The sequence below is a fragment of the Pan paniscus genome, chromosome 5 (assembly GCF_029289425.2).
Source record: "Pan paniscus chromosome 5, NHGRI_mPanPan1-v2.0_pri, whole genome shotgun sequence".
NCBI lineage: Eukaryota > Metazoa > Chordata > Mammalia > Primates > Hominidae > Pan > Pan paniscus.
The window spans coordinates 126,750,699-126,759,182 of NC_073254.2; the positions used below are offsets into that span (position 1 = coordinate 126,750,699).

General features: G+C 42.5%; 1 non-coding gene across 1 annotated transcript; it reads right to left on the bottom strand.

Moving 5' to 3' along the window:
* Positions 1-7,862: 7,862 nt before the first annotated feature.
* On the bottom strand, positions 7,863-7,969 carry LOC112440180 (U6 spliceosomal RNA). Its single transcript, XR_003028368.1, has one exon. It is a non-coding gene; the product is annotated as a U6 spliceosomal RNA (small nuclear RNA).
* Positions 7,970-8,484: the final 515 nt, after the last annotated feature.

The window sequence follows — 8,484 nt, forward strand, 5'->3', positions numbered from 1 at the left end:
CACTTTGCCCTCTGAGCAACCCAGAGATGCTAAGCCCAAGTCCACGTAGCACTGCCCTGTGCCTTTTCTCACGACTGCAGGGCACAAGCCACCCCACTTCTCAGCCTTGGCTCATGGCTCATTAGCCACCAGGACTTAGTTTAGGGCCAAATTCAGCTCATATTGCAACCTTCTGGCTGCCAGGGCAGAGACAAAGTTTGAAGGTTGTTCTGTCCAAACAATTTGCTCCACAGAGCAGATTAATTTCTTACTGGCAAAATCCATACAGTTAATAATTATCTAGACTGGGGGAAAAGTACTAGTAAATCGACTGCCACATAAAATACAATTTAAAGAATAGAGCACAAAGAGAAGAAATCTGGGCGTGTTCTTCCAGCTATTCCAAACCAGATTCACATATAAAGACCTTCCATCCTGTATCTACTGCCCCACCTTGTCTTGTAGGCTCCAGAACTATATTTCAACCTTCACTTTCAATGGCTCCTTTTTGCCCTTAGTAAACTAATCAGCACGGGTAAACAAAGCAACAGTAAACCAACCAAGCCCCTTGTGAATCAGCCTCCTGCTGACACTCCCCTACCCATACCTACCCCATATAGCAATCACACACAGGAAATCTCTTGCAAGTCAAAGGCACCATGCTCTCCTGGGCCTCCGTGCCTTTGCACGTGCTGCTCCCTCTGCCTGGTGCCTTCCTGCCTGGCTCACTGGATCATCCTTCAGAATGCAGTTCAGGGAGCATTTCTATATGACATCCCTGACCATCATGCTCTGGCTGAAGTGCCTGTCTATCCCTTGCCATAGTCCCTGCCATGGCTGTATCTGATGAGTGCGTTGATCTGTTTAGCTTCACACTAGGTTTAGTGGGGATCTATCTGGGCCTTTCATCCTTGTACCCCCAACCCAGGCCCTTGTTATCTATTCCAGGACCTCTGCAGGCACCTTCATAATAGGTCTTGATGCTTTCAATCAACATCTCCCCTTCCCAGTTCTTCCTTTTCACTGCCTCCAGAGTTGTATCTCTAAAACACTTCATTCCCCCTTTATGCTGCTTACAAACCTTCTATTGTTCCCCATTGCCCCAACTCTGTGGCAAGCATTCAAGACTCTTGCCAACCTGATGCCAAATTTCTCCTTTATGTTCTTCTTCTACCGTTTCAGGCCATAAATCCATGCCACAGTCAAGAGTTCCCCAAAGGGGCCACAAAATGTCTTTTCCACATTGGCTCATGAGGTTTTCTCCTTTTCTACACCTGATAGGCAAACTTCAATTGTAAGACCAGGTAAAATGTTACCAGTAAATAGCTCTCAGCTCCTGAGCCAGAATTCATTGCTTCTGTAGGGGCTGGTAACTTGGTCCAGTTCTGCTCAGCTGCTCCTTTGTTGCAGACTGAGCCCATAACAAGAAGCCTCAGCTGCTCCAGCAGATGGTGGCTAGAATTTTTTGAGTTGTTTTTAACCTGGTGCTCTGAGACTGGGGTGAACCTAGGGAGCTGAAGCAGCAATGCCACGTCCCCAACACATCATACACACACACACACACACACACACACACACACACACACACACCAGGCACACACGTAACATGGACTTACAACATGCCATCATGTTGGCATGATGGGCACGTTATAAGGATGGGCTGGCAGGGCGCGGTGACTCACGCCTATAACCCCAGCACTTTGGCAGGCCGAGGCAGGCAGATCACTTGAGGTCAGGAGTTTGAAACTAGCCTGACCAACATGGTGAAACCCTGTCTCTACTAAAAATACAAAAAAAAATAATAATAATAATTAGCCAGGCATGGTGGTGGGCGCCTGTAATCCCAGCTACTCCAGAGGCTGAGGAAGGAGAATCGCTTGAGCCTGGGAGGCAGAGGTTGCAGTAAGCCGAGATCGCGCCATTACACTCCAGCCTGGGTGACAGAGTGAGACTGTCTCAAAAAAAAAAAAAAAAAAAGAAAGAAAAAGAAAAGTAAAGAAAAGAAAAGGATGAGACTCTTGTCTTGAGCACTGACCAGGTACTCCATTCCTCCTTGTTCAGGACTGGATTCTGTCCTGAACTCCATCCAATATGGCCAGGGCACCTCCTTGGTGCTCTGTTACATGCTTTGTCATGAACCCCATCTTGACCCCAAGTGGAATGACCACTCAGTCCACTGCAGGCAGCCTTCATGAATACACCTTTCTATAGGAGGATCCACTTAATCTTCCTGAAGAGGGCACAAAAAACAGGCTCTTAAAACCTGCATCTGTCCTCTCCAACTCTTAACACATTCTGGTACACAGTTTTCTCAGGCAGCCCATGCAGAGTGGGTAAGTGTGGAGATGTGTATTATTCTAATCCTTCCAACACAGCTTCTCCAGACATGCCTTCCCAGGGCCAGTTCAGAGCAGGCTGGATGGACAGTGCGGTGTCTACCCTTGATGTGTAGTCGAACTTACTCAGTGATGCTTCCTGCTGCATGTAGATGCCTACAGCCGGTGGTGTTCCAAGGTGAGAAGGTGGGAGGGGAGCCAGATACATGGTTTGCTATAGGTGCAGACAGTAGAGGTTTATAAGCAATAATAAAACCAAATAAAAGGTAATTCACTTTTTATGAAAAGCCTATGAACTGGCAATTGCCCACAAATGGGCAATTCTACATAATGGCTGTGATAAAACACCTTCCTCGCAAAGTAGTTTTTGGGTTTAAATTCTAAACAATTTCTGTGAGTTTTAGTTAAATACATGTATGCTTCAAATTAGCAAATTGTATTACTTATCCATTGATATGCATTGTTCTCTACATGAAAGCGAATTTTGGAACTCCCTGTTAGTCATACTGTCTCCTAATACACACAGACTCACCTGCACAGTCTCAGTGGCACCAGGATAAGTCCAGAAAGGACAGCGTTTCCACCAAGGCAGTTGTTTGTCCACCTCCTGGGTACTATATATGTCTGCCTTTACATAATGCATTTGAAACAAAGAGAAAACAATGATTGTAAAGATAAAGAAATAGAACTTCAGTTGCTTCAATACTGCCATTCCACGTAACCACTTGTAGTTTTTATTTGTATTTTTAAAAATGTAGTAGTGAAACAGAGCATGCACTTCAAGGTATGGTATTTTTTAAACTTTTTTAGAATGGAGGTGAAATTTATAGAACATAAAAATAACAGTTTTAAAGTGTACATTCCGTGGCATTTAGTAAATTCCAATGTTGTACAACCATCACCTCTGTCTAGTTCCAAAACTTTTCATCATTCCCAAAGAAGATTCCATGCCCATTATGCAGTCACTCCCTGTTCACCCCCATTTTTGGTTGCAAGTACAAATTTTAGTTCACACATGAAATTTTTTACCAATTTTAAAATGCATATATATATATATATATATATGTATGTATGTATGTATTTTTTTTTCTTTTTTTTTTTTTTTTTTGAGACGGTGTTTCTTTCTTGTTGCCCAGGCTGGAGTGCAATGGTGCCATCTCAGCTCACTGCAACCTCTGCCTCCCAGGTTCCAGAGATTCTCGTGCCTCAGCCTCCTGAGTAACTGGGATTACAGGCGCCCATTACTACGCCCAGCTAATCTTTTTGTATTTTTAGTAGAGACGGGGTTTCACCATGTTGGCCAGGCTGGTCTTGAACTCCTGACCTCAGGTGATCTGCCCACCTCACACTCCCAAAGTGCTGGGATTACAGGTGTGAGCCACCACGCCCAGCCATAATATATTTTTAGTTTGAAATTTTCTTTATTATTATTTGTTATAAACTGTAATTTTATCATCTCATACTACAACAAACATGTAGGTATAAGTCTTCCCTGTTTTCAAAAGTCGTATTAATGTTATAAAATATTTAATCTATTTCTTTTTATTTTACTATAATATTTATTTCACTTCTTTTTTCTTTTTTTCTGGTGTAACAGTATATATGAAGTTCAATTTTTAAAATTTACTGACTTTTTTTCCTGGACATTGTTATTATCTATTCCATTTTTATGATTATTACTGAAGATAATTTTGTTGTATAGATGAAGATCGACAAAAATCAATTCATTCTGGGCATCAAACAAGCCAGATACACACTGACCATAGCTGCAGAAATGTAGCTTGGTCCCTGTTTGATCATCAGTCCTTTCATTGCTGTTTCTGCTTGCAGTTGGGGTCACATACCTTGCTGACTCCTCCTACTCTTTAGTCATGCATGGGGAGTGTAGAGGAGGAAAAAACTTTTTTCCTCTTCCTCCTGGGTTCTCCAGCTGGGGGCCTGCAAATGAGACTGACAAAAGGCAGTCTAAAAAGCAAGAGAAAAACAGAGTTTATTAACATATGCAATGCACATACTCACAGAAAAACTCAGTGATGAGCAAGTCAAAGGGATGGTTAGAGGTTGGGGCTTATATAACACCTTAACAAAGAACAATAAATTTGTAGAGAAGTGATGAGACAAAGGAAAGGATTTTAGCCTTCCAAGGTGCTATGGTTTCAATGCCCTTTCCAAGATTCACGTTGAAATTTATTGCAGGGCCAGGCATGGTGGCTCATGCCTGTAATCCCAGCACTTTGAGATGCTGAGGTGGGAGGATCACTTGAGCCCAGGAGTTCAAGACCAGCCTAGGCAACATAGTAAGACCCCATCTCTAAAAATAATTTATTGCAGGAGGTGGAGCTTTTAAGGAGTGATTAAGTCATGAAAGTTTGGCCCTCATGAATGGATTAATGCTGTTATCACAGAGTAGGTTAGTTACTGAGAGTGGGTTCCTGATAAAAAGGAAGGGTTTGGCCAGATTTCCTCTGTCTCTGTTTCATGGACTCACTTCCACCTTCCTCTCTTTAACCATGGAATGAGCCTTGACAGATGCAGGTGCCATGCCCTTGGACTTCCCAGCCTCCAGAACTATGAGCCAAATAAATCTCTTTTCTTTATAAATTATGCAATCTGTGGCTTCTGTTATAGCAGCAGGAAACAGACTAAGACACAAGGGCAGAAAACTGTGGGAAGATAAATATATGAGGGAAACTAATAGAAAGTCAGGATTGTCTTAGTAAGGTTTGTGGTATAGATTCCCCTCATGCTGTCACTGAGCTAAAAAAAAAAAAAAAAGTCTGGCGATTAAGCATCTGAACCTACTTCTAGGCAAATGGTGGGGGAAGGAGAGGAGAGTGTTTTTTTGGTATCCACTGTTTTCAATTGTCTTCAGCTTCAAATAATCCTTATGCCAAAGTACAAATTTTAGGGTGGCATATTCTGATCCCCTACAGTAGCCATCTCTAGAGCTAGCTCCACTCAGGAGAGACTAATGCTCCTTTAGCTTCTTCCTCTTCTCTGAGTCCCTTACTTCATAGGGAAGCCCAGTGTTTCCAGCTTTCACTGCCCCTCATTAGAAATAGGTTGGAGATCCCCTCCCAAAAAACTGGCTGGGGCAGGTGAACTCAGCACATGCCCTGGGGGCACAGTTCACAGAGTGGAGCAAGCCCCAGCCCATCCAGAAGATTTCATGGAGCTTCTTTTTTCAAACACTCTCCTTAGTAGACAGGCTATAAAAATATATAAAACTTTATATAAAAATATATAAAGTTTGTTTATATATTTTGTTTATAAAAATATATAAACAAACTTGAAAGTATTGCAAAATATTTTCTCTCAACAAGTATAACTGAATGATCTTACCTTGCCAGAGGCGTGAGGACTTCCTAACCTTATCTCCACGGGTCTGGCATGTTTACACCCAGCAGCCCTTAGCCTTAGTGATGGGAGATTACTTGAGCCAGTTTGGCGATCTGGGTGCCCATTATTTGAGGACAATTTTTTAAGTTTAGGTATATGTTTTAGTATTAAAGAGAGTGCTGAGATAGTATCATCAATTATCTATCCCAATGAGCCCAAGAGGTGTGATAACCAAACGGGCTTAAAAACTTTCATCTCCTCACTCTGCATACAACATTGCCGAGAACCTCCCCATAAATGGAGGCTAATCCACAGACAGGCTGATAAAGCTTCAGCGTTGGGGCTCCTCACTTGTACAAGCTTCTTCCAAAGCTCCATACCTAATTGTGTATTCATAATTTGTGTTCTTTTTCTTAAACAGGTCTGAGGGGAAAAAGAGACAAACTGTTTTCTCCTCCTATGCTCTCACAACATAGAACGTTTCTTTGATGAGATATTTCCCCACATACCAAGCAATTCTCCAGCAGACACCAGCTGGGTGTCCTCATTCAGTTTAATTCTGACACCGTCTACCTGGTGATAGTATCAGATCCCACTGGTTAAGGGCTCAGTCCCACAAGTTTACCCCTACCCCCAACTTCAGATGCCCATGACAAGCCCCAGATTGTGACCTGTGCTTCTGACCACCAGCTATAAATTGGGGTTCCCACAACTCCCTCCTTGGGTTTGATTTATTTGCCAGAGTGGCAAACAATTCAGGGAAACACTTTACTTATGTTTATCCATTTATTATAAAGGATATCATGAAGGATACAGATGAACAGCCAGATGGAGGAGACACACAGGGCAAGGTATGTGGGGAGGGGCACAAAGTTCCCATGCCCTTTCTGAGCATGCCCTCCAGGTACCTCCACATGTTTTGTAATCCAAAAGCTCATCCAAGCCCTGTCCTTTTGTTTTTTTTTCATGGAGGAGTCATTATATGGACATAACTGATTAAATCATTGGCCATTGGTGATCACCTGAACTTTCGGTCCTTCTCCCCAACCTAGACATTGGGGGCTGGAGCTGAAAGTCCCAATTCCCTAATCATGCCTTGGTCTTTTGGTGACCAGCTTCCATCCCAAAGCTATCTAGGAGCTCCCAGCCACCAGTCATCTCATCTGCTTACAAAAAGACACTTATCCCTTTAGAGATTCCAAAGGTTTTAGGAGCCAGGTGTCAGGAACCAGCGGCAGAGACCAAATATGTATTATTTATTATACCATAATATCATAACAGAGTTCCCCAAATTATATAAACTTCAAGCCCCACAAATCCTGGATTGACCCCTGCTTCTACATATCCCTTTAATGGACCTGTGTGAGAATTTCTAAGAGACCTATGCCCTGAATAGACACTTAATTTGATTAGCTAATGCCGGATCATTCTCCAACCTGTGCTCCCACGAGCAGCAGGAAAATCTTATTCCCACACCTCTGCCAGCATTGGCATTCTCAAGCTCTCTAAATTCTCTAGGCTAATAGCTGTGTAATAGCCTTACAGCCTTATACAGCCTTGAGTTATTGTAAATTGTCTGAATATGTCACCCATTTTTCTTTTGGGGTACTATCCAGAGTTCTTTGTATATTCTAGATATTCATCCCCTTTGTCACTTTTAGACCTCATAATCTCTTCCCAAACTGTCATCATCTCTTCAGTTCAACTGCGATGTCACTTGTTCACAGAAATCCTTAATTTTGGTGTAATCCGATCTACCAATTTGCCTTGTGGCTTGCACTTTCGAAGTCTTGTTTAAGGATTTCTTTACCCCTTCCAGGTTGCAATGCTTTTCTCCTGTTAACTTTATGATCTTATCTTTCACCTTTAGGTCTCTTGTCTGTTGGAGATCTCCTTTGTATGTGGGGTTAGATATGGATCCTACTTTAATTTTCTCTATCCTTTCTTTCTCTGCCTATTTTTCCATCACCATCTACTAAACACTCCATCCACCCCCTAATTAAACTGTGGAGCCAACTCGGCATTGTATGAAATTCACAAGTAAATGCAGAGCTACCTGTGAACCGTCTATTCCACTCCACTCCCACATTCAAAACAACTTTGTAGGGTGTCTTGCTATCTGGTGGGCAATTTCCCCTCTTTATTCTACCATTTGATTTAGCTCCTTGTGGAACTTATTTTTTCCTACACATTTTATTTATTTATTTTTAAAATATGGAATGCTTCACAAATTTGCATGCCATTTTTGCACAGAGGCCATGCTAATCTTCTCCGTATCATTCCAGTTTTAGTATAGGTGCTACCACAGTGAGAACTCCTATACATTTTAGAACAAATATATCAAGTATCTATAAAAAAATTACAACTAGGATTTTAACTGGGATTGCACTAGATTTATAAGTTAATTTGGGGATATTTGACATCTTTATAATTTAAGTCATGTCATCTAAGACCTGGCATGTCTGAAGGGAGAGAATTGTGAGAAGAGATTGAAATAGATATTAACGAATGTCTTGGAGAGGGTCCCAAGTCCTGTCCTTACCATCGGCCTTGCTTGAGTTTGGGGGCTGGGCAATAAAAACCCATTTTAGTCAAAGAAGAACTGAGTGCAGAGGGAACTATGCTTCGCTTCCCTGGGTGTGAACCAGAGGCTCTGCAAGCGTATAGGAGAAGCCCCCATCTGGCAAGGACTGAGTGAGAGGCCAAGGAAGTCAGTGTCTCAGAAGCCCCCCCAATACCCAGCAGGGGGAAGAAAAAGCAGCCAAGCATGCCCAAGCACCACAGGCTTGCAGAGCCAAAGGAACCTGGGAATATGTGGGCCTGGTGACGT